The sequence below is a fragment of the Canis lupus genome, chromosome 15 (assembly GCF_003254725.2).
Source record: "Canis lupus dingo isolate Sandy chromosome 15, ASM325472v2, whole genome shotgun sequence".
NCBI classification, from domain to species: Eukaryota; Metazoa; Chordata; class Mammalia; order Carnivora; family Canidae; genus Canis; species Canis lupus.
In genome coordinates this window covers 24,179,105-24,205,637 of record NC_064257.1, presented here as the reverse complement: position 1 = coordinate 24,205,637, position 26,533 = coordinate 24,179,105, and the positions used below count along the sequence as shown (strand labels likewise).

General features: G+C 35.0%; 1 long non-coding RNA gene across 1 annotated transcript; it reads left to right on the top strand.

The window, feature by feature from the left end:
- Positions 1–8,248: 8,248 nt before the first annotated feature.
- LOC112654800 (uncharacterized) lies at positions 8,249–11,116 on the top strand. The gene is made up of 2 exons (XR_003133373.2): positions 8,249–8,451; positions 10,879–11,116. It is a non-coding gene; the product is annotated as an uncharacterized LOC112654800 (long non-coding RNA).
- Positions 11,117–26,533: the final 15,417 nt, after the last annotated feature.

The following is a 26,533-nucleotide window of genomic DNA, read 5'->3' as shown; positions in this document are numbered from 1 at the left end:
GAAACCCAGATCTTGTTTTCCAATGACATCTACCAGTAAAAGAAACCAGGGCTCCTTATGAAACTGGCAAGGAATATATACGATGAGCCTACATGTAGCGTCTTTCTGGGTCAGAATGAAGAAAGTGTAAACTGCATTGAAGACCAGCAGGCTTCAAACCTATCATGGTCATAAAAAAGAAAGAAAGTCTGAGAAACTGTCACAGTCAAGAGGAAGATAAGGAGACCTGATGGATAAAGGGAATGTAGTGTACTGGATAAGGCTTTGAAACAGAAAACTAAGGAAATCTAACTAAACTATAGACTTTAGTTAATAATAATGTTTCAATATTGGTTATTTAGGTGTAACAAATGAACCAATCATTCTAATGTTTATGATAAGGGGAAACTGGGCTTGAGGTATATGGGGACTCTGCACTATTTTGGCAATTTTTCTGTAAATCTAAAACTATTCTAAAAAGGCACCATCTCCCTTGGGAATGTGGATTATAGAATTTATTTATATATATATATATATGCATATAATGATAGATTATACTGTATTACACAGATTATGTTATATAGCATATTGTTAGACTAGATGAAAGAAGGTTCATGGATGGAAGGGCACTATTTTATTACTTGGCATTCAAGTTCTTAGGAAAATAACCTATCATCTGTCTTATTAGCATGCTCAGGGGGAATTTTGGAAGCTTGGAAAAGATAATGGTGTATATGAAATGAGGTGAAGATGCCAACTATGCCTTATTAGAGTATTAAGGAAAGCTCAGAGAGGTAGGTACTATAGGATCTCAGTACCCAACAGGTAACGTGTGTCCTAAGGTCACTAAGAGGATATCTCCTTAACAGATCAAGAAATGTGCTATATAGAGGGATATTAGCAAGAAGCTCAGTGGTGGCTATCCTATGTTAAGCAGCATTGGTTGTAGGAAATACTGTTGAAAAGTAAGTTCTTTCGTGTCATTAAAATTGTACCTTCTTAGAAGAGGAGCCAGGGGTAGCACCTAAACATTAGGGACAAAGTGGGTGATGTTAATATCATGGGCAGTAGATCAAATTGCCCCAAGGGGATATCAACCTGCAGGTATCAAGCTGGGTGTTCTTGCAGGCAAGGTAAATTAAAAGTGGATAAGCAAGTGGCTGATGCCACTTATTCCAAAGGAAAATTGTCATCATTATTCAATTTCTAGATGTGAGACATTCCTCAGACCTAGAGCCCATCAGTTTAAGGATAGGCCATGGTCTCTTGAAGAACCCCACAACAACCCAGATATATATAGTAGTGACTCCCTCAGTCATTAACCCCCAAATACTGCTGCCAGTTCTCAGAGTAACTGCACTCTGAAGAAAGGAAATTTCCAAAACTTTTGGAAGCTGTTGGATAAGTGTTCAAGCTTATACTGATATTGGGAGTTCAAAAATGCCATCAAGAAACCCCTATTAGATTAGGGCTCTTGGAGGCCAGTTGATAGCTCAAATGTCTCTCACTGCAACTTTAAGGAGTCCAGGGCTAACCATGTACTTATCTGAAAATTTCCTGAGTATCTGGTAAGAATGTATTTAGTATCTGGAAGAGTCATCATAACTGTTTCCATGTGATAAAAAAGCCAGATACCCCTAAAACACCTAGGCCAAGGTAATAAATCAGAAACTATACTGTTTGTAGACACATAAATGACAGAGTTTAGTGCCATCTTCAAAGATCAATGAATACAGTGGTGACTCTCATTATATACCTAATGATATCTATATATCTAATATATGTCACTAAGCTAGACCCTCCAAAGGCAGTAGATTGTAGTGAATACCAGCTTTCCCAAATGAGTGGAATGAGAAGAGTGGTCCTATTTGAGCAAAGAATGGTTGTTTGTTGTCTTTGCCCAGTACGTTTACAACTGACCAGATATATGAGGTCTAACACATGATTGCAACATAAGATCCAACACATGAGGTCAAGTCAAAGGGTCGGCAGTGCACTGTTAATATCCTAGAGTTCTGAACTCCTCTTATGCCCGAAGTCAGTGAGCATCACACACAATCACCTTGTCAGGAATATTCTGGAAGCTCAATCTTAAGTGAGCTTAATCCTGTGAAAGAAATAATTCACTGGCTTGCAGAGAGCAATACTGTCTTCAGGCTACCCCCCAGGCCATAAGACCCAGCCCAGGGGCCTTGGAACAACCTCACAGACCTGAGTAATGGAGCACCTTGGGGCCTCTGGTTGATCTCATGACATAGGGTTGAAATTTGAAAAGTGAGAGAGAAACATAAAGACCAAGGGGACTCCACATGGATCCTAGTCTGAGCCTGAGACTCTCTGCCTGGACATAACTAGTAGCCTCTACTGGCTCCAGGCATAAGAGGGAAACTTTGACAATTTTGAGGAAGGCCTCTTGAAGAGCAGAGCCTGGATCTAAGGGAGTTACTGGTCTCTATTCTGAGCTCTAAGAGGACAGGATTGGGTCTGTTTACCTCATGGTTTTATCAATACCAAACACTTAATACATTTTTTGAAGGATGAGTAAATTAGAACTTGATTGCCAAAAGCATGAAAGATTAGTTGATTGTTGCAAAATTTTAACTAAAGTTTCTAGTTCCTTAAACATAAATTTTATATTATGCCTTTCTCATAAGATTTTTAAAACCTTAGTGTACTAAGCTATATAAATGCTTAGAAGAGTATCCGGCACAGATATACTTAAAACATATTTGTTGAACAAATGAATGAATAATTAATGAATCCGTGTACGAAAGAAAAGTTTTTTTTAGGTTTTCTGTTTGTAGAGCTTTAATTCATCATTTAATTCATGATTTCTGATTCTATAATGACTTAAAAAATTAATCTCAGAAAGGTTAGTCTGGCCCCGGTTTACCCTGGCTGGTAATTAGGAGAATATAGATATATATCTTATCTCCTGTCCTCTTTATTTTTTTCTTTTTTAAAGAATGGAACTTCTGGGTTCCAGGAACCAATATTTACCTTCATGTCAACACACAGTAAGTGCTTAGTAAATTTTAGAAGGACTCAGCTGACTTTATGGAAATAAAACTAATTGATTGTATTGGTGATGCTCTTGCCTTAGAGGTTGCCAGTATCTGTATAGTTTCTTTCTTTTTTCTTTTTTTTTTTTTATCTGTATAGTTTCTTATCTGTCCTAAGTTTGTAGAGGCCTTGAAGATTCTGACAAAAATCTGGGTTTAAGTTCAGTTTTAGAGATTTCCCAGTAAAAGTTCTAAAAGAGTGATTTTAGAGGGGTTAATTTCCTTATGGTTATTTCCAGTTTTTCATTTATTTAAATTTAAAAATAGCACTCAAAAGGCTCAAAGGATTGCAGAAAGTATAACTTAAATATTTTGAAGCATGTAGGAAAATGCTAGCTTTTTCTTTTATTCTTGAGTTTTAAGCATTGTATAACAACCAAAAATATATTGGATATTTAATTCATCTGTTGGACTGTCTAATTCATATTAATAAAAAATATGCTGAGATTTATTCATATTGCAGCTTTCCTTGGAAAATCTTTGAGGGCTAAGATTATTCTTTTTTTTTTTAGATTATTCTTTTATACATATACAAAACCCTCAGACTCTGACATATTTTATCTTAAAATAACAACTACAGTTCAAGGAAAATGTATAATTCCTCGGTAGCTAAAAAGCTAGAAATATCTCTGCAGAGGTTTAGCATATTCTGGAGGAGAATAAGAGGAAGTCTAAATAATCTTATTTGAATGTATGGCTAAAATATTCAAAATGTGTACTCTTAATTTTTTTGCATTTAAAATGTCATTAATATGTAAAGTCACATAACTGGTATCTTAAAATGCTGGCCACATTTCTCACTTTACAAATGACTGCATTAGGATGACAGCTGTCAGTATGATCTTCCAGCATAAAATTGGGAGTTTGATAATTTCCCCTGTCGTCTTAGTTATCCAAGAAGATATTGTCATCTTCAATAAGAAGTAGAAAGTGGTCCTCACCAGAGGATGTCATGATTTTCTTTAAAGTATCACAGTGATTCAACCTACATATTAATATCATGCTAATTGGCATTGTATAGCTAATATTGATCAGAGTCTACTTTTTTCCTTCTCTATGAAAAACATAAAAATAGATGAGTTACAGCAAGAGGAATGCATAGCTGGGCGTAAAGCACTAAAGTTTTGCTGGGTGTGTGACTGGCTCAATGAAACCCTGAGATAATGCACTCTGCAATCATGCAGATTTGAAAAAAAAAAAAGATCATGCAGTTTTGGATTGACTGTAATTCTCCATCAGCCCTTATCCTCCACAGCAGCCTTACGCCAGTTATTCCTTTAGCTTCCTATAGTGTAGCTTCATATTGCACAGGTGATTTGGGGGGGACCTCAAATATGGTATTATGGTGGAGTTTCACTGTTTTGCTGTATTTCGACTCAATACTATTTCCTTTTTCTTGCCATGGGACTCCTGTTTCTGTTTCTGTACTTTTTGGTAACATCTGTTGTTACCTTCGGTGTGAGTCTGACTTGACATCTGCCTCACTATTTGAATCCTAGGCCTGCCTTACTGTGGGCCTGACTTGACATCGAACTCACTATTTGAATACTAGGCCTGCCTTACTGTGCTTCTGACTGCTGCCTATATTGAATATGTGTTGTTTCTCAGTTGGCTTGGTCATCTGGTGCCTGTATCCCCTACCTAGAATAAAATGTGAGTCCTTGTTTCATCATCATTTTGCTATCGGTGTATAAACCCAAATAACTCATAGATGACCATGTTTATTGGAGAGAAGCAGACTGTACTACCTCTGAATGTGTCATTCAATAGTGAGCCTTTCAGAAAATCTCTGTTGCCTTATGCAAGAAGTTGTGGGCATCATAGTCATACATTTGGAAACTGTTATAATAGAAGAGTTAAGACTACTGCATCTGGAGTCATAGTGATTGGTCTGAATATCAGCCCACCATTTGCTAGCTGGATGATTTTGGCCTCTGTTTCCTGCCCTGTAAAACTGGGATATTTGGACCTGTGAGGACGATTCAGTAAAATAATTTACTAAATAATTACATGCCCCAAGTGCTCTACAAACATCTTATTTGTTGCTCACCACTCTCTATGTTAGGTATATCAGGTCTCATGTCATGATTCAACCAGAATAGACCCTGCCATTCTTTCTATACTTTTTTGTTGTTTTCTTTTAAAATATCTTCTATTATTTGGATGCTCAGATATTTATGAGCTTCCTGGACAGGGAGATTATATTATGTTTTGTGTCATGCTAAAAACCAGTTCTTATTCCTGGTGATTACAATATATATATTTTTTGAATAAGTAAATTAATAACTTTCCTGAAAGCAATTTTATAATGAATCTGTCATGGCATTAGAAATTATTATATTTTTTCACTTTTTCTAATGGAGCAAAGTGGGAAAGTTATAAAAATCTCATAAATAAGAAGCATGATTGGAGATCCCTGGGTGGCTCAGCGGTTTGGCGCCTGCCTTTGGCCCAGAGCGTGATCCTGGAATCCCAGGATCGAGTCCCATGTTGGGCTCCCTGCATGGAGCCTGCTTCTCCCTATACCTGTGTCTCTGTGTCTCTGTGTCTCTGTCTCTCTCTCTGTGTCGCTCATGAATAAATAAATAAAATCTTAAAAAAAAAAGAAGCGTAATGACAAAAGATATTCACTGCAAGAGATCATTGTTTCCAATGGGTCATATTTGGACTATCTTTCTATCTTTCTTTTTTTTTTTTTTTACTATCTTTCTTTTCTGGATAAAAGTTGCATAACTTTAAAAAAAAAGGTCATTAATGGTGGGCACATTTTATATTCAATTTTGAATTATTTTCAAAAATGACTTAGTGGAAATCCCCTTAAAGAAAAGCAAATATAGTAGGCATGCCACACTTTAGAAAAAGGCATATAGCATCAGAGCTATGGTTAGAACCTTGGCCCTACATCCTTAAAAACGTATAATATTGATAGATGTTAAGAAAAATGGCTCTTAAAACTTCATGTGTGTTGTACAGATTTGTTAGTACCTCAAAGATATCAGACTTGCCTCATTTAAGTTCATTGCCACTCATGTGATTAAGTTCATCTATGATTTGTCTATTTGGAATACAGTCACTCTTGGGTCACTTCTACTCTGAAGCACTCTCATTTATGCCACATGCAGCCATTCATTTGCTCTGGGCTGTATTCATTGAATATATGAATGGATTATGTTATGTACACATAATTTCATTTAGAATTCATTAGAATGAAACTTAAGCCGAAACACAAGGGAACCTGCCATGACACACGGGACCTGGAAATCCTGTCTTTCACCTTGAGAAGTTGGTTATACCCTATCAAGAGTTGGTAGTTAGGGGTAATGGTAGGGATGACCACATTTCCTGTTACTCCTCCTTTTCTCCTCAATATCACCCCACGTGGACATATCTGTGTGTCAGAAATGTGGGTTTAATATTATATCAATGAAAATAGCTTAGAATTGAATATTAAGTACTCTCTCTTCCAAAATATTCCCCTTTGCCACGGAAAGTTCTCCTCTGATTACTTTGTTGTGTTGTCTCTCTCTCTTCTTCCTCTCTGCACTGCTTCCCGCTATACCAACCCTCCATCTCACTCTGTTCTTCTTCCCCAGCTTCTTTTTACCTTCTTCCTTCTCCTCCTCCCTCTCTCCTTCTCCTCCTCCCTCTCCCTTCCTCCCTTCTCTCTGTTCTTCTCTGCTCTCTTCTATCCTGAAATCCTCAATGATTTATTATGAAATACATTTTAGATATGGTTTTTTTTCGTCTGCTTCATTATTGTATAACCTAGATTCAGCTTCCTCCCTAATAAGGCTACATCCCTCTAGCAAATTTGGAAACAAGGAATTTTGCCTCACATCTGCTGCTGAATCAGTTATATACTGCAGCTGCTCATCTTACTGCCTAGCTCTCTTCCCCCAACTGATGTTTCAGGTAGATACTGTCCCACACAAAGATGCTCCCCTTTTGACAAGCAACTAGGTTATCTATGTTGTAACGATCATCTCTTTTTATCGTGGTAGACTTAAAAAATTCTTCCTCCACTTTTCTCTCTGCATGTGTCACTATGTGACCTTGATATTATCTAATCCAGTGTTTGCTCCTCTGTATAGGGAATCAGGATATTTCTAGTTCTTATTCTATTTCCATGTCATTGTAGCAGGTGGTATTTAATATGCATTTATGTTTCTTGTTAGAGGAAAACACAGATGATTTATTATATGCTTCTAGTCTCTTCATTTTTCCTCCTAACTTTTAGCTTTGGAAAATAGCATCAGTGTTTAGAAACTATGGAACAAAAACTTAAGCACAAAAAGGAAATGGGTCCTTGGCTAATAACTAGTAAATATTATACCTACTTTTTACTTCTTTATTTATTTATTCATGAGAGACACACATTTATTCATGAGAGAGAGAGAGAGAGAAAGAGACAGAGACAGAGACAGAGACAGAGACAGAGACACAGGCAGAGGGAGAAGCAGGCTCCATGCAGGGAGCCTCAGGTGGGACTCAACCCCAGGTCTCCATGGTCACACCCTGGGCTGAAGGTGGCGCTAAACTACTGAGCCACCCGGGCTGCCCTCTAGTTTTTACTTCTATTATAAAATTATACAACTTCTTTAACATCTGAAATGACATGACTCTGAGAACTGAAACAACTTTAAGGTTATAACCTGTAGACATATCAAACTCATATCTAGAAATCAACTCATCATTCCTCACTACAAGTTGTTTTTCCTTCTTGGTTTCTATGGGACTTCTGCCCATGTCCACTGGGCCAGTCGTTACACATGGAATTGTCCTTGACATTGCTGTCTCCTCCACTTCTTAAATTTAAAGATTCTCCAATGTCTGTCTATTCTAATGTGAATATCTCCTGAATCTTTTATTCTCAGTCTATCCATACTGACAGCACCTTGCACCAATCTGCTAACTACTGTCTCCATTTCTAATCTTGATTCTGTTCACTCTTTTCTTCACATTGCATAAAGAGTGATATTTCTAACATGGCTGTCTGAGTGGACTCTTCCTTTGCTCAATTCAGTGGATCTTAGTTGCTTTTATGATACAGTCTAAAGTTACCAGGCAAATACAACAGGCCAGCTGCCTGTGCATTCAATTTTCCTTTATTGCATTACCAAGTACCCCTGGTTTCTATTGGCTTACTGTGATGTCAGGATATGGATTCCATCTAAGTTCCAAGAATTCAGCAGGGGGCTTGGGTGAGCCCAGTCAGTCCATTCCAGTACCTAGCTTTCATGTGAACCATATTGACCAACTGAAGTGAAACTGAGGATTTTTCTGGAAATAGGACTCACCTTCCTTTTTTGTTTCTGTTCTGGATGTAAAGAGGAAGTGAACAGGTCTGGGAGGTATTGATAGTCTTTGAGATGACCAGTGCAAATGTTGGGGTGCCAAGAATGAAATCTTGGTGAGGAATTGGACCTGGGAAAAGAAAAAAAATAAGCTGAGTTCTAATCTAATTGTTTGCACAGTCATCTCAGGACCTAGAGAGGTTTTCCTGTTACTTGGTACTGAAAGCATCTGCTGAAAACATCTGAACTTCTACTTCTCCTGCTTCAATTTAATCTCTATGATGGAATTGTACAGAATTTCTTTTGGGTCATTCTTTCTCTTATCTCTGGGTCATTGCACTTACAGCTTCTCCATATTAAGCAGTTTTCTCTCTTTTCTGTTCACCTCTGAAAAACTTGGCTAATTTCCAAATATCTTTTAGGTCTGAGTTTTGATTTCAGAAAGCCTTCCTCCAGTTTCAGGTTTGGTACCACTCTTGTGTTTTCCTCTTTTACAGCACTCATAATATTGGTTCCTGTAATTGTCTACTTGTCTGTACCTTCAGTAAACTATAAGCTTTGCCATGATAGGGACCATGTCCACATTGTTAATTACTACATCTTTGGTCCTCAGTTCAGTGTATGGTGCATGATAACAATTGGTTCATTCATTTACTCAGTAAACATTTATAAAACACCTTGTATGAACCTGAGACATCTCTAAGACCTGGATATAAAATAGAATATATTACAGAAAGAACCCTCCTCTTGTGGAGTTCATATTCTAGAGGGTAGGTAGGGAGAGTACACCACTAAAACACTACATATAGAATAGGTTGGAATGTAGTACTGCTCTGAAGATGAACAAATCAGGGGAAAAGCAGAGTAAATGAGTGAATAAACTTGAAGTTGGGCTTTTGTTTTATGTTGACAACGTTATAAAATTCAAGAAACTTAATTTTTTCTGGCCATTTAAACTGTTCCTAGCAATTTTTTTTATAGAGGATGATTTGCTATGAAATAAGTGACCAGCAGTTGAAAGATCATTGTTTAATCATCACCTAGAAACACCTTAAACCTCCCCTCACTCTACATTTTTAGTGCAATAATTTTAACAAGTAATGTTTCTAAGAATCTGTTAACCACCTGCTTAGCCTTTTTTCATTGTGTTGGAATCATTCAGATTATTATTATAGGTTATGATAACCTAAAATAATAAAACCTAGAGAAAACTTATGAATATTTAAATTCCTCAATCATATCTTTGTGCAAGTTGTCAGTTTAAAATTGTCTTTAAAATGATTGCTCAAAGTCAATTTTTCGTTTTCTTTCCAAAATCATGAATTATAAATTATAGTATAGAAGTACCTATGAGATAAGATTTAATAAGGAGTTCATAACATCTTTGAAGTGGTTTTAAATTACCTTAATTTCAGCTTTTGAGTCCTGATACATTTTTTTGAAACTAGATACAAATACTATAATAAAGGAAAGAGATTTTTGTTATTTTTATGAGTACTAATGGACTTTTTAAAAAAGATTCCAAAAAATTTCATTTCTTGTTTAAATTATAGTTGTTTGGAAATACAAGTTTCTAACCTGGCAGTAACATTTTGCTTCTCCTATATGTGTTTCTTTTGAAATTTATGTATATATTTATGGATTTCTAGTTTCCTTTAGAAAGTCCACTTTTCTTTATAATATTAACACAAAAATCTAACCTACTACATTTTCTTTTGTCATTTTACATAAAAAATGGTAGAAAAAGATGTACTTATTTAATCAGTACATAGTTAGACTGCTTCTTATGTGCCAAGCACTGTGTTCATTATTCTCAATTATTTGAATCACAATAAATCTTTATTGAAAAATATCAACTAGAGTTCCATCAAAGTATATCATTGAAATAAAAATCTCTTGGGTTTTTGGAAATCTTTCTGTATAACTAAGGTGAATTCTGTAGCTAAGAGACCTTAAAGGTTAGGGAGGAAAAAGATATTTCTTCTATTAGGGAGGAAAAAGATATTTCTTCTAAAGGGTAAATACAAATAAACTGGAGACCCCATCCCAAAGTATCTACACTTAACAGGATTTGTTTGCTAAAGTATTTAGTCAGTTGGTGACATGTGAGAAGCATGGTGCTAAGCTGACATTTCACATTCTTCTATTTTCAGCTGTGAACAGTGAAGCTTTCAGGTATCTCCGTTGTTTTTACATTGTAATCTCAGGTTAGAATAAAACCCATGTGTCTAGAATGTCCTGCTTTCTCAGTACACCTTGTCTGGTGTACTGAGTTCCAAGTACACCACTGGAATGCATAGGGCTCAGTTCCACTCAGTGGATAATGGCAGTAAGTGTTTGGTAGCCAGCCTCCAAGATGACACCCAATGATTCCCACCTCTTTGTATTCACATCTTTGTGTAGCCCTCTGCTATACTGTACCAGGGTTGTCTGTGTGATCAATAGAAGTTAGTGGAAGTGATGCATGTCACTTCCAAAATAAGGTATAAACGACTGAAGCTTCTGTTTTGAGAGCTCTCTTTCTCTTGTGCCACTTGCTTTAGGGAAAGTCATGATGTTGTGTGAACAGCCTTATGGAGAGGACTATATGGTAAAACAAATTGAAGCCTCCATCAGAAGTCACATGCGTGAACTTAGAAGTGAGTTCTCAGCCTCTAGAACTGCAGCCCTGGCTGACTTCACTGCAGTCATAGGAGATGCTGAACCACCTACCTAAGCCCTACCCTAATAGCTGACCCTCATAAACTATTAAGATAATACATGTTTTTAACTTGTTACTAACTTGAGGAGTATTTTGTTACATAGTAATAGAGAACTAAAACACCTTTAAATTATTAAATTTTGTCTTTTGGTTTCATAAACTAGGTCGGGAGTTCAGTACAATGAATTTTCGATAACTGAAAACTATTCTTGGAGTGAAGTCAGGAAAACTTACAGACTTGTTGCTTTTCCATGATGCAGAAAATACTTGTCACCTTATATTTTCAGTCTTCCTTTCTCTTAATTTTATGGACATATCTTCAAAGAAGAGAGGGAAGAAGAGAGTAAATGAAGAATTGGAAGGAGCATAGTGAGTGCTAGATATTTTTCAGGCTTGTGCTAGATAACCCATTTACTCTTGTCCACAGTGTCATTAAGCTTGCCAACCCCGTTTTTACTTAGAGAAGTTAGATATCATGTAGCTAAAACATTTCACAACTTCAAAAGAATTAAACTGGACTACTTTCTTACACCATACACAAAAATGAACTCAACATGTATTAAAGACCTAAATGCAAGACCTGAAACCATATAAATCCTAGAAGAGAGGACAAACAGTAATTTCTCTGACATTGGTCAGAGCAGTATTTTTCTAGATTTGTTTCCTGAAGCAAGGGAAACAAAAGAAAAATTGTTGGAACTCCCTCAAAATAATAAGCTTCTGCAGAGTGAAGGAAACAATTCATAAAACTAAGAGGCAACATGGAATGGGAGAAGACATTTGCAAATGACATATCCAATAAAGGGTTAGTATCCAAAATATATAAAGAACTTATAAAGCTCAACATCCAAAAAAACCCAAATAAACCAATTAAAAAATGGACAGAAGATAAAAGCCATTTCTCAAAAGAAGATATACACATGGTCAATAGACACATGAAAAGATATTTATCATTACTTACCATCAGGGAAATGTAAATTAAAACTACAATAAGCTATCATCCAACACCTATCTGGATGGCTAAACTCAACAACACAAGAATCAACAAGCGTTGGCTTGGAGAAAAGTGCTGGATGTGGAGAAAAGGAAACACTTGTGGACTGTTGGTGGGAACGCAAACTGGTGCACCCACTGTGGAGAACAGTATGGAGGTTCCTCACAAAATAAAAAAACAGAACTACCCCATGATCTAGCCATTACACTACTGAGAATTTACCCAAAGAATACAAAAACACTAATTCAAAGGGATACATGCACCCCTATGTATATAGCAGCATTATTTGTAATAGCCAAATTATGAGTGTACATCAATTAATGAATAAAGAAGAAATGGTGTATGTTTACAGTAGAATATTATTCATCCATAAAAAGAGTGAAATCTTGCCATTTGCAATGACATGGATGGAGCTAGAGAGCATAGTGCTAAGTGAAATAAGTCAGTCAGAGAAAGACAAATGCCATATGATTTCACTCACTTGGGGAATTTAAGACACAAAACAAATGAGCAAAGGGAAAGAGAGAGACGTACCAAGAAACAGACTCTTCATTATAAAGAACAAACAGATGGTTACCAGAGGAGGGTGGGTGAAATATATAATGGGGATTAAGGAAAGCACTTGTGATGAGCACCAGGTGATGTATGGAAGTGTTGAATCACTTTATTGTACACCTGAAACTAATATAATACTGTATGATAGCTAATTGGAAGTAAAATAATAACTGAAAAAAATGTTCACAACCAGAATTCAAATATGAATATGCTAAACTCCAATGACTGATTTTACATTATACTAAAGTACCAAATGCAAACATAAAAAACTTAAGTCCATAATGTAAGGATGCTATTTTTTTCCAGTTCAGTTGGAACCTCTGTTACAATGTTTGGGGAGTCTATTCTAAAGGGAGAAAAATATCTACATTGACAGATTTGTTGTAAGGATAAAGTGAGAAAGCAAGTGCAAACAAAGCTTTCTCAACTGCAAAGAAACATGCAATATAAGACCTGATATGATTTTTATAAGTCTTGGGATGGATGGTCAATATATATTTGTTCATAGACAAAACAAAATGAGTTTTAATACACTTTGGCTTCCTAGTCCATACATTTCTACAACAGCATGGATTTCTATCATGTTTCCGATATACACTTATTTCTGGCATATAAAATCTATTTTTGAAAGATTTCTTTCTATATAAAATTTATGAGAGAAAAATAATCTTTAAGATACAGTATGAGAATATTAGCTGAACTGTACGTTGTCTGAAATACATGTATGTAGGTGAAACAGTTTTAAATTACTGAAAATATATTTATTAATGTCAATTTTGATTACTTTATCATACCAAGTTGATTTAGATGTGCATGTATATCATTTTTGACTGCTTGATATTACTGAGGCATTACTGATATGCATTTCTGTGAATGGTTTGCTTCAATTAATACCAAGATAGATTCGCCACTGTTCCTTTCAACTGAATGTATTGTTGGTGGCATGTTTGTACTTTAGTCCCGTTGCTTTACCAATGCCAATTCTGAAAGCAGTCATACCTACTGACAAAGTTTAGTAACTTATGTTTCTAACTAATTAAGTGAACAACTGAATAATTTTACATGCAACATATTGGCGTCTTATAAGGAAATGAAGAGCCAAGTGAATACTCTGGGAATGGAGGTTTGGCTGGCCCTCAGTGCTCACTTCTGTAATTTTGATGAGTTATAGATTAGATTTCAGTATCTTTATATATTCTAGAAATAGTTAAAAAAATTATTTTGGCAATCGTTTTGAGTTCCATGACATAAAAGACCAGGAATGTATTTTGTATTATTTTTTTCACATAATGAGTTGAGACTAGAGCATGAACAGTTGGCTTACTGAGGTTTCTAACATGGGATTCAGGGCAGTGTTCACACTTGTGGTCATTCAAAGAATGGCAAAGGGTGGTAGAAAGGAAACTGTACAGAGGTAGGATTGTGTTGGTCACATGTTTGTTAGACCCTTAGTACATAAATGAAGAACCAACAAATAATTGTTATATTTATAAATGAATTAATGAAACTGGAGAGGCATTGTGTGTCAGTCATTTGGGTTATGACAAAGCTTTTGAATTTTATCCTGACAGAATGGGGGAACCACTGAAGGATCTTAAAATTTTGGATCATAGAAAGATTATTTGATGGCAAAAAAAGGATTAAACTGAAGGCAATAAGACTAACTAGATGGAGGATCCAGGCAAGAGATGCTGGTTTGTTAATAAGAATGGTTAGAATGTGATGCAATTCTGAACATATTAATTAGAAAGGCATTTGACTCCAACTAATAGAAAACCCAGCTTAGAGTGATAAATGTCTAGTTAATTTTTTTTTTTCACAAACAGATACTTGGAAGTAGATGGTAGCCAATGTTGGTTCAGGAACTCAGTGATGTAAGGACTGGTGTTTTTGTGATTCTTTGGGAAATTTCATGCTTGTTTCCTTTTGAATACAAAAAAAAAAAAAGAAAGAAAGAAAGAAAGAAAAAAAAGATTCAGGATAATGGCTGAAAGGAGCAGAGATGTGCTAGGTACATTTGTTCTGTTTTATCATGAAGGGGAAAGCTTTCCCAGAAACTTCTTCAGCCAACTTTCTTTTAAGTCTTTAATCCAGAGACAGATCCCATAGCCGTTCTGGCTTCAAGGGAGATTGGGAAATCTGGGGAAAATATCCTCATGATTGATTATCATGATCCATCATTGGGGTGCTATATAGTTTCCCTAAAACATCATGATTCTGTGAGCAAGGAGAAGGGGAGAATGGATACTGGCAAGAGAATTACCAGCATCTTCCGCAGTTAGCTATTTTGACTCAAGTGGCACAGTGGAATAGGTTGCTGTGGCTCTCTGTGCTTGGGTGTAAATGTGCTGCTTCATTGACTGATTCATGTCCATGATTGTTTATGATAGCTCTGATTAGTGAGTATGTAACCTAAAGGAATGGGCAAATTCAATTAAAAAATAAAGCTTCTCAAGCAATTTAATTTTCCTTATCTTCTATTTTAATTTATAGCAGCCACACACAAAAAAACTACAGCCACCAAAGCATCTCTCTCTTTAGCCAGGCTGCGGTAGAGCTTTTTTGTTCCATGGTGATAAAATGTATGATTTTCATTTCAATTAGAAGAAATTGAAATATCGACGTTAGAACTAGAATGCCAAAGGATACCACACCACACTGACTTGCGTTTACATTTTTTGAGTATCTAGATGTTTTATGATTTTAAACTTTTTTCATCAAGGCAGTTGATTTTTCGTGTAGCGGTAGTTCCTCCATAGGAGTAAAATCATATGATTATGCAGCCTTGCACAATGTGCTTCAAGTCCGGCGGCAGTTAACTGCCAAAAGGACATTAACTCCAGGGAGCCTTCATCAGGCTTGAAGAGCTTTGACATCTGGCACGTTAATCAGGGATTTTTGTAAAGTCAGTGAAAACGAAATATCTCCCCTGTATTCCTAATTTGTTTAAGAAAGTTAAATACCATGGACCTTAAATGTTATCAGTTTAGCAATTGAATAACAGTAATCAAGGTCTTTGTCTATTGAAGTGAAGGTATTTTTCTATTTCCCTAACATGTATAGAAAAGACCTTGTTTCCTGTGCAATAAATACTACTTAATTTATCTTTAAGGGAAAATTGAATGTCTTAAGCAGTTTTGTTGTGTGGTAATTTTTTGGATGGAAGCTACAAAATATGCACCTAAAATACATAATCAGAAAAAAGAAGTTAACTATCTTATCCAGCTGAATTAAATTTATGCCATATTTTCTACTATTATGTTTTCTATTTTCATATTTTATATTTATATATCATATATTTTTACTGTTATGTGCTATAAATGAATACTAAGATGTAAATAAATATGTCCTATTCTATACTGTTTTTACATGTTAAATTATAGGCTAGATGAAAATTTCCCACTTGTCTGGAAAATGAACAAAACAATTAACAATGTAATTCTTAGATTCTTTGAATTTTAGATTACAGCCATGGTTTGAGGGATCAACTCCTTTAACCTCCTTTTTTTGAGACAAGGAAATACAAAACCCACATCATTAAATTGCCTATTTAAGATCTCACAGCTCAGTAGGGACAGTCAGTAGTTTGATCATAGGTTACTAATAATATTCAGCATTTTCTAATGATTCCAAATTCATTTTCCCAAATATCTAGATAGAGTCATTGCTCAAACCAGGAAGTGTTTCAATTGTAACTTAACATCAGATTGATGAGATTGGTCTACTATGGACCAAAGAGCCCCTTAGGCAGTTACTCTTTGGACCTCAATTTACAGAAGGATGGAATCTGTGGAAGGATGAGAGATAGTTGACTGGAAATCATTAGAGTTTTGCTTCATTCATTCACTAACCTAATAGATACATAGAGACTATTTGTCAAGTGTCATGTACTATTTAAAGCACTGGAGCTATAACAGTATACAGGCAGATAAAATTCTTGTTCCATAAACCTGCTTCCTTACCTGTAAAATAGAGTTAACACTATGCACAATGCATATTAGGTACTCAATAAATGCTATATTCCTTTACTCTCATCATTATTAGGGTTAGATCGACATTGAGGAATATAAATTCAGTGTCTGAAATGGGCCTGAATAAACCTCCTATCTAAGGAATCTCTATCCAGAATCTAATTCTGTTAGAGATACAGAGTAAGAACTTACTAAAAGTTGGTAAGAGAGCAATATCTTGATATTTTGTCCTCTAGATAGGGACATCATTGAGTCTGCACTAGGCTTTCTACCATGTTATGAGTAGACCAATGAATCCCATGGACACTAGCCCTTTGTCTATGTTTTTTGCCATTTGTCTAATGATTAGAAGTAATCATGTGTGGGACAAAATGTTGATGCATTAGACATTTAGTAAGGTCGCAGATGGTTCTGATAAAAGCATGATGAGTAAGGAAAGCAAATTCAAAAGCAGAATGAATGTTTATTTCCATGAGGATGTTTTACTGCCTTTTTCATGATGGAAGAGATCCAATGTAGTAATCTGGTCTGCATTGTCTAGCTGGCTGATTTCACTGAAGCTTGATAACATGCTGAGGGACTGGAATTAGTCACCACTTCTGAAAAGCTGGAGGACAGTGGTAATAGGAAGATCAGTCTTCATGAAGAGCATTATGCTCATACATAACCTATGCCTATGCCACCATGGCCACCCATCTTGTTTATGAGCCCACTGAACAAGCACTAGGTTGCTAAGAAGAAGGCTCGCCTACATTCAGAGTAGATGAACATATGCATCCGATTGTTAATGGTCTAGTCTACTTCACTGTGAGAGGTTTTGTTGAGTTTTCTTTCCTAATGTTCTTAGTCACAAGTCTTTATCCTTGCTTCTTACAAGCCGCTGATCATTAACCAAGTATTCAGTAGCCACAGACCAATAATTGGTACAGGTCCTTATTTTAGGCTCTCTATCTTTGCAGGCAAAGTGATGATGAGATATATGGCTAATATCTGCTGCTGAAAGGATTTCCTTTAGTCCCTGACCTTCAGAGTCTTTTAGAATATGGTTAAAATAGCCCACTTTTGAATCTGTGTCTTAACTGTTAAACTATTAGGATATTAGACTATCCCATCTATGTCATATGGTTTTGATTATATTTACTTTCATACAAGTTTTAATGGCTAATAATATGTACTTCCTCTCAGCATTTTTCTTTAAAAATATAATTGCTGATCCTCACATATTTCTTTTTCTATGTGATTTTTATGTTAATTTAGGAGACAATATAGGTTTATTGTAGAACCCATCAGTTACTTAAGGCTTATTTTAAGACTTTTAATAAAATTTAATAAGACTTTTTAATAAAATTGAATATATATATATATATATATATATATATATATATATATATATATATCCTGATTTTGAAGGCCTTCCATAATATCAGGACCTCACTCAAACTATTTAGCTTTGCCTTAATGATCAAATTTCTTTCCTTAGAGTTACCCCAACAGCCATTTAGATGAATAACAGCAATAAAATATTGGGGACTTACTGTGTGCTGGTTGCCATATAGTGAATTGGTGAAAAAAATGCTCCACTTCTTAGTAGAGGAAATGTGTTAATTTACAAATAACAATGGCACAAGCTAGTCTTTCATAAATACTCCATAATAAAGATGTGAATGAGGTATAAATCCAGCCTGCCCATCCTCTTTCTACCACTTTGCTAATTTTTACTCATTTTCAAAGCCCAGATCAAAATCATCTTCTGTGTGATGTCTTCTCTCATGGTGATAATTCATAGTGACCTCTTTATTCCACTATTAATATTAACCACATCACTAACATTTATTGAGTTTCCACTTTGTATTAGATATTGCATTATGTGCTTTAAAAAGTTTACTCCTCAAATTTTATAAAGAAGGTTGTATTATGACCACTCTTATTTATTGATGAGGAAGCAAAGGCTCCAATAATTTCCTTCCTCCAAAATCATGCATTAAATAACTGATGGAATTAGATTTTGATCTAGATTTCTTTGTCTTCAATCTTCAAACTTTTTTCCATCATATTTCCTCTTCATTAGGATTAGCACTAATCTATATGCCATATTATCTTAGTTTCTCTTTGAACCATGTATATTATTTCATTTCCTCAATGCCCATTTGACACTAAAATTCTGTCAATGTGTTAGCTGCATTTATTCAGCATCATAAACAATTTTTCTACATATTTAACAAATTTTGTGGCTCATGTCTTCCTTACAAGAAAATCTCCCCTTTTGCCTTGAGAATTTTTCAACCACATACCTTTGCAGTTTATCACTAGGTGATCCTATAGAGTAGTGAGTTTATAAAGTGATTTATAGATGTTGTAGTTTAAAATGTAGTGAAAATCACATTTTAACTGGCTATATATGACACTTAGTTTTGTCTAAAATATTCATCTTCTTTATTGTTGATTCATTGTCTATTAACTGCCCATTTTACTATCTCTCCGCTATCCCAGGGATTCTATGGTAAATAAGAAGGGTGTAGATGAGGGCACACGGGCCGGAAACCCACTGTATCTTTTAGTATTCCTGGAGAATGTGACTCCTACACTGAGATCTGATGGATGAGCATTAGCTAGACAAAATAGGGGGAGAGCATTTTAAACAAATGGGAAAAGTACATGTAAAAGCCTGAGATTAGGAAGAGCATGGAGGATTGCTGAAGCAGAGAATATATGTGTAGGTATGGCTGGGACTTGAGACTGTGTGATAGGTAATGGAGAGAGAAAAGAGCTGAGCCTAATGTCTGGCAAGGGTTGTACAGCTTTTGGAAAGTTTGAACCGACTGGAAGTCAGTGAACAATAGCTAGGAGACTTCAAAGTGGAGTGCGATACTCAGGACTGGGTTGTGAAATTCTTCTAGTTGCACTTTAGAGGAGACGTTGGGTTGGGGAAAGTGATAAAATTACAAGCAGATTTCTCAGTTCAGTGAACAAACAGAAAGATCCTGTGGTGGAACTGGCAGGACTTAGTGACTGAGCGAATGCAGAGATTCAGGAGTACAGCCAGCTAAAAACAGTGGACCAGCCATGTGGAATCTGAAGCTATGGTATTTTGAAGAAAATACTAAGGAATAATAAATGCAAAGATGATTATAATTATAGGAGTTGTTTCCTGATAAGTTGTATAGTACAAATGAAATATTTTATAAACAGAATTTTAAAATAATTTTTAAGCACATCTAATGTTAAAGTGGCCTTCAGATATGATCAACATTAAAGGCTGATTGTAGATTGTTGAAGCCACAATTTACTCTATTCTTGGCTTATTTATAAACAATATTTACTTAGCTAAAGATTTTCAGGAAAACAGCAGTCTTCCATGATGCACAGTGGGTTTGGCTAGCTCAAACCTAATTAACTGCTTATATTAATCCTTACTTGACAATGTAAAATGCGTTGTAATATTTTTAAATGCATGTATTTTATTTCAATTGTCTGTTCTTGCTGCCATAATATATTAGTACTGCTCAGAAATCCCTTTATCTTACTTATTATTAATTTCCTTACTGCTACCAAACCTTGAATCTTTCCAAATTGTTGCATTAACACCTTTTTTCTCTCAGATTCTTCTGTTATCCCTGTAGGTGAAGTGCACAAGATGAAAATTAAACTAAAATTAGACATAATCAAAACATGATTTCATCATAACTCGGTACACATTCTCTAATGAATGGAAATCTTTTGTCTTGTTATACACTAATGTGTCAAGAATGAAAGTAAATTACACAGAAAAACTGCCAATAAAGAAAAAAATGAAATGAATAAACTAATTGTAATGAGAGGACAAGTGATTGATCTGTGAATATTTCTTTGTTGTTTAATTGCAGTGCACTCTTGTGGTATCAATATTAGTCAGCTATTTAATCCAAGTTACTGTTATTTGAAGTAATTTTTATTCCAGGACATAATAGAAGGCAAACACCAGTGGTACAGTAACACTAATTAAAATTTTTGTATCTAAATATTAGTGGGTTAAATTTGTTTTTGATGTTTTATTTATATCCTACCTTCACTCAAGAGTCTCAAGAGTATTTGGATATTTCATTTTATAAGACATTTTCATATTCTTTATCTTTTTTAAACTTCCCAATAGTTATTTTAGAAGGTCATTTTTATTCTCATTTTATATAAAAGAAAATTGAGACTTTGTGAGATTCAGTGACTTTTTGACAAAACCAAACTTGTAAATATCAAAGTTGGCCTTCAAACTTAGATATTCTGACTCTAAAACCTATCCTTTTTCCTGTATCATCATCATCATGCTAAAAAGATAACAATGACGAGTTGTAGTGGCTCATTTCCAATTCCACTAACATCCATCGAATGCTAATTAAGTGCTGAATGCCAATTATGTGCAGCATTGATCAAGGTTCTGAGGCTAACAGCAGGATCTCTTCTTAGATATGAATAACTTCAATACATCATAGGATATACTACTTCATTTACATTTTTGTTGAGTTAGTATATTTTTCAGTAAAGAATTTTCTCTTATCATTATGTTCATGAAAGCAAAAGAAAAGTCATCCACTTTTCTTCACACTTCCTGTGTGAAGAATCCAATTTCAATCCAGATTGTTTTCATTAGATACTGGTGATGGGATAGGGGATGATAGTCTCTACTGGTAACTAGCCTGGGAACACAGGTGTTCTTGCTTGTTTGTTTCAGTTTTGGTCCTAAACAGTCCAGTGAGTCCCAAACCCATTAAAACCCATGTACAACCATCTGCCATTTGTCTGATGTTACATAGCTTTACTCAGCTAGACAAACAACATAGTATGCTTAGTTGCCATATATCCCGGGAAATAGTGGAGTATTCCAAGTACTACATTTAAGGTTACCTCTCTTTAAGAGAAGAGGAAATAACTTTTTGAGTGGTGTGAGAGCTCATCTCTGAGAAGCTTTTTATAAATAAGGAGAAACAAATACATTTTTCTCACTGGCTTCTTATAGAATTTGGGGAACATCTTTTCAACTAGGAATGGGACTTACTTTTTTGTCCTCCAAAGTAGTCTTAAAAGTAATAATGATCTTAGAACTACTTTTTTTTTAAATTAGAGATCAACATTAAAAATTCTAAATTTCTTCCTGTTATTCAAGCTTGAGTCTCAGGTGAGTTTAGATAAATTTTCAATTACAGAAAATAATTTATTAGGGATTTATTAGGGATGGAATGATTGCCAGTACGGCAAACAATGCTCTCAGTTTTTAGCAAGTTGATTATTAGGTTAATAGACTTTAGGTAGAAATCCTCAGAGATAAATGGTCAAATACAAATTATAATGCTCTGAATGAAATTAATGTGAGCATTTTAATGCGCTTGAAATTTTTATTCATAGCAGTTTTGTTTTTTTGGATTACTTCTGCTCATAGCCAGAGAGAGAAAAAAATGTGCTTGTTGATCTCTGGCCTTTAGTTCTTAGTTATTGCTTCTTGCTGCTGAGATTCTGCTAGAACCCATTTACAGCTTTTTTTTTTAAAAATTGAAATATATTCGACATATAATATGTAAATTTAAAGTTTACCACATGTTGATTTGATGTATTTATATATTGTGATATGTTTGCCATTATAGAGGTTAGCCTCTGTCATGTTATATAATTATCATTTCTGTTTTGTGGTGAAATAATTAAGATCTAGTCTCTTAGCAAGTGTGATTATTATAATACAATGTTGTTTTCTCTATTCATTATGCCATGCATTAGATCCCCAGGACTTATTTATGGGCCACTTGCAAGTTTGTACCCTTAAACATCTCTTCTTAAACAACATCTGTTTAAAAAATACTAAAAACTTTTCTTTCTATATGATCATGAGGTCTATGAAGCATAAATAGGCTGCTAGAAACTACCATACAAATTCTGAAATAGTGAATGAAGGCAGGGAACTCCTCCTTTATTCCTGAGCAGATTCTCTGTGGTTTATAAGAAATTTTAAAAGAATTTAGTCTTGGTAAGAACACTATATTTACTCTAGATACCAATAATGCCCTGTATTAGGCCGATGGAAGATTTGGAAGTAACAGTGAGTAGGGAAAAAGTCATCTTGTGCTGTAGATGGTAGCTGAGTAGACTGCCTGAGTTTTGTTCCTAAAGGGCTGTGTTTGAAGGAATATTAATAGATGAATCTTAATCATCTTTATTACTTTTGTGAAAAAAATTTCCACAAAAATAAAGTGACTATGATGCAAATTTACTAGTGCAATTTTGTTATGAATTTTGTACAGTTCTGTAAAGCTATAGAACTTTGAGGCCTCAGCATCCCCTGACATCATGGAGGCATTTCAGAAAAACAGCTGAAAATTTTTTCTATTCTATTTATGTGTCATCTAATGCCTAGGTACAGGGGAGGAAAACTAAAGATTTATGTAGATTAACAAAATTTTTATTTTGTAAATATTTTATTTATTTATTCATGAGAGACACACAGAGAGAGAAGCAGAGACACAGGCAGAGGGAGAAGCAGGCTCCCTGTGGGGAGCCCGATGTGGGACTAGATCCTGGGTCTCCAGGATCATGCCCTGAACTGAAGGAAGATGCTCACCCCTGAGCCACTCAGAGATCCCCTAGATTAACAAAATTTTTAGTGGAAATGTGATATTAAAGCATATGAAAGATATATTGAGGAAAAGTTTCTGTTCCACTATTCCTTGAGTCTGATGAGAAGATAACTTTGTTATCTTCACATTTTGAAATAGATAATAGAAATTTATAATGCTTATCATTGGACCAAAAATTGATTTTGAATACAGGTTGTTATTATCCTTATGGTAAGAAAAAGAATATCATTTGAATTGATTATGCTTTTGCTTTACAAAACATGGTGTCTCAATGCAACTGTTTTATCATTGATCATTTGAAGCTGCAAAGTATAGCTACAACAATGAAAAAAAAAGATGTTTACCAAATGAACAAAATTTATGATTATCAAATACTCTAATATACCTAAAGCTGATTTAAATGCTTTGCAGTGAGCAATGCATGGATTTTAGAATTCATAGTCTCTGCTTTTGAATCATCTGAAGAAAAGGATTTGTAACTTTGGAGATCATGGAATTCAGTGTGGATTGTCCCCTCCCCTATATGTTAGAGACCTGCATTAACACTTCTGGGAAGCTTGAGTAAAAGCTAGAGGCTTCCCATGTTTTTTGATAGTGACCAACATGATCAAGTACACACACACACACTACAGGCATCTCTTATTGCTGAAATTTAGCCCATTTCTGTAAACTTGTTTAATAAAAAAGTTTAATTATAGGACAATCCTTAATGTCTAGCATTTAAAAAAAAATACAGTGATTTTGCAGCCCATACAAAAGTCCTCTCAAATTTTGCCAGATGTTATTAAAACAAATAACTCAAATGAATATATAAAAATCTATTAGGAGTTTATGTATAATATAAAGCACTTATAAATCCAATTAAGTGATAATGTAACACTTAATGAACTCATTTGTAGGCATTGAGTTTTTGGAGAAGAACTCAATGATACTATGCAGTATTAGATACAAATTACATTATTGTTTTTCACTGCAAGGGACCTGTAATGTAATATGATGCAAACAATTAATGACATGATATTTTAAATATTCATAATGAAACCAAATACTTTTGGCAAAATAAAAAAATTTAAAACTTTCAAAATGGGCAGCCCGGGTGGCTCAGTGGTTTAGCGCCTGCCTTCAGCCCAGGGCTTGATGCTAGAGTTCTAGGATTGAGCCCCACGTCGGGCTCCGTGCATGAAGCCTACTTCTCCCTCTGCCTGTGTCTCTGCCTCTCTCTCTCTCTGTGTCTCCCATGAATAAATAAATAAAATCTTTTAAAACAATAAATAATAAAAACTTTCAAAATGGTGACTACTTATCAGTTGAAGGGAGGTAGGATTTGGTGGTGAGAGGTGGAGACAGATACGGTAGTCATTGCTGTTTGAGGGATGGGCAAGAGTTGAGCCAGTGAAGGAGCAAGTAAAAGAATAAATGCCCAAGTTCTATTGTGACCAAATTCAAAGATGTGGTGGACAGTCTTTTCTTTTGGGATCCCAAGATTCTTTAAGGAAATGACTATTCATTATCTATCATCTGAAGCTTTAGACAAAGAAATGAAATGAAAAGCAAAAAAGTCTTTTTGAGACCCTTTGCCAGCTTAAACTGGGCCTGGGAAACCAAAATTTTCTTTTGTAATTGCATTTTTAAAAGTAAGTTTTCTGCTTATGTTATGCTCATTCTCACTGCAATTTAAATGACTATTTTTATACTATTTTATTTTTCCTTTAAGATTTGATGTCAAGTATTCCTGGATCTTTAGATCGACAGTGAAAATTAAGTTGACTGTGTCTCAATAATAAGCATGCAAATTTGCTTTGTAGTGTAATCACTTTATCAAAGGTTTACTGCAATCCATTGGGAAAAATTGTTTCTTCCTCACTATCCGTGGAAAACACTTCATCCATGATCCTCAAATTATTATATAGATTTGCACATTTTTCTTAGGTCATTTGATCCGTCCTGTATTTATGGAAACCCAGCTCTTTCACCAAACCAATTCCTTTCTCCATTTCCTCCTTCCTCAGATTTTTAAATATGTACAACATATTTTGTAGTATGAATGTGATACTTGATGACATTATATGCTAATTGTGGCCATTAGTCCATCACACTAAATATTCCCTAGTTACTGCAAAAATGATTAAATTTTACTCTGGTAATGTGGTAAAACTTTCTAGAATTGAACTTTTTCTATCATTTTTGTTTCTTTTCATATTCATGTCCAGGTTTACAGCCTTTATGTGCTTTCCTCTTCTCTATAGTTTATAACTTCCAACTTCCTACATGAGCCATTCTAGGTCTCTGAATTCAATTACCTTATTCACCACATTTAACCATTTTTTAGGACATTTTTAAGTTCATAGTAAGGAGTGGTTTGTAACCATAATAGAGAATATATTTAAATGACAGAACTGTGAAATATGTTCCTGTTTGAAGGAAATCCAAACTATGATGACAAGATGATCTTACATTTTCTTCTCAGACTCCCAGGTAACTAAAATATTTTTGTTAGCATACACATATGGATTTATTATAATGCCTTTTAGATTTGGACATGGAATTTTAAATACACATAATTGCTCTCTATTGAAGCACATGTTCAGATAGAGAAACTTCAGCTAGGGAGAATGTGGCTAACTGGATTATTGTTCCAACTCTTCAGTAGAGGGATGATGCATCCACACCTTTTACTATGTGATTCTGCAGTGCCCCTCCACTGTAGGAAGACTGTCCTGGATCCCTTGGCCCTGGGTTCAGTAAGTGCCTTGCCATGGCCAGATATTAGCTGATATAATGCAAATAGAGACATGAAAAGCATATGTGTGATTGTGTATCCTTTCGTGTGCCTCAACTACTGCCATGGGAAGAATATGCTGGGCCAGCACTCTGGTCCCAGAAGGAAGATGACAGATCATGGAGCAGAGCCAGCCTGAGTCAGGTTGACCATAGATCCATCGACCCCCATCCTTTTCAGTGAATGAGCCCAGTTGAGACTAGCAGAGGCATTCAGTGAGGCCTAGACTTAGACACACTAGCTACCCACCCACCAATTTATGAGCTACATAAAATCTTACTATATGCTACCAAGATTTCATTTTCGCTTTTTTTTTAAAAGCAAAATTATTGTGGCCATGATGAACTGATACAGAGAATACTTATATAAATAACTGAAATATAAGTTTCTCAAAATAATGCTCTTACATGCTAACAACATTATCAAATACTATGAACTCTGATTTTATCCTATAATTATACTATTCTATTTTCACTTTTCTCTCTCTTTTTTGTTTCTACTTCATTATTTAAAAAATGATGGCTATAGGGCACCAGAGGGGCTCAGCCAGTTAAGCATCCAACTCTTGATTTCAGCTCAGATCGTGATCTCAAAGTTGTGAGATT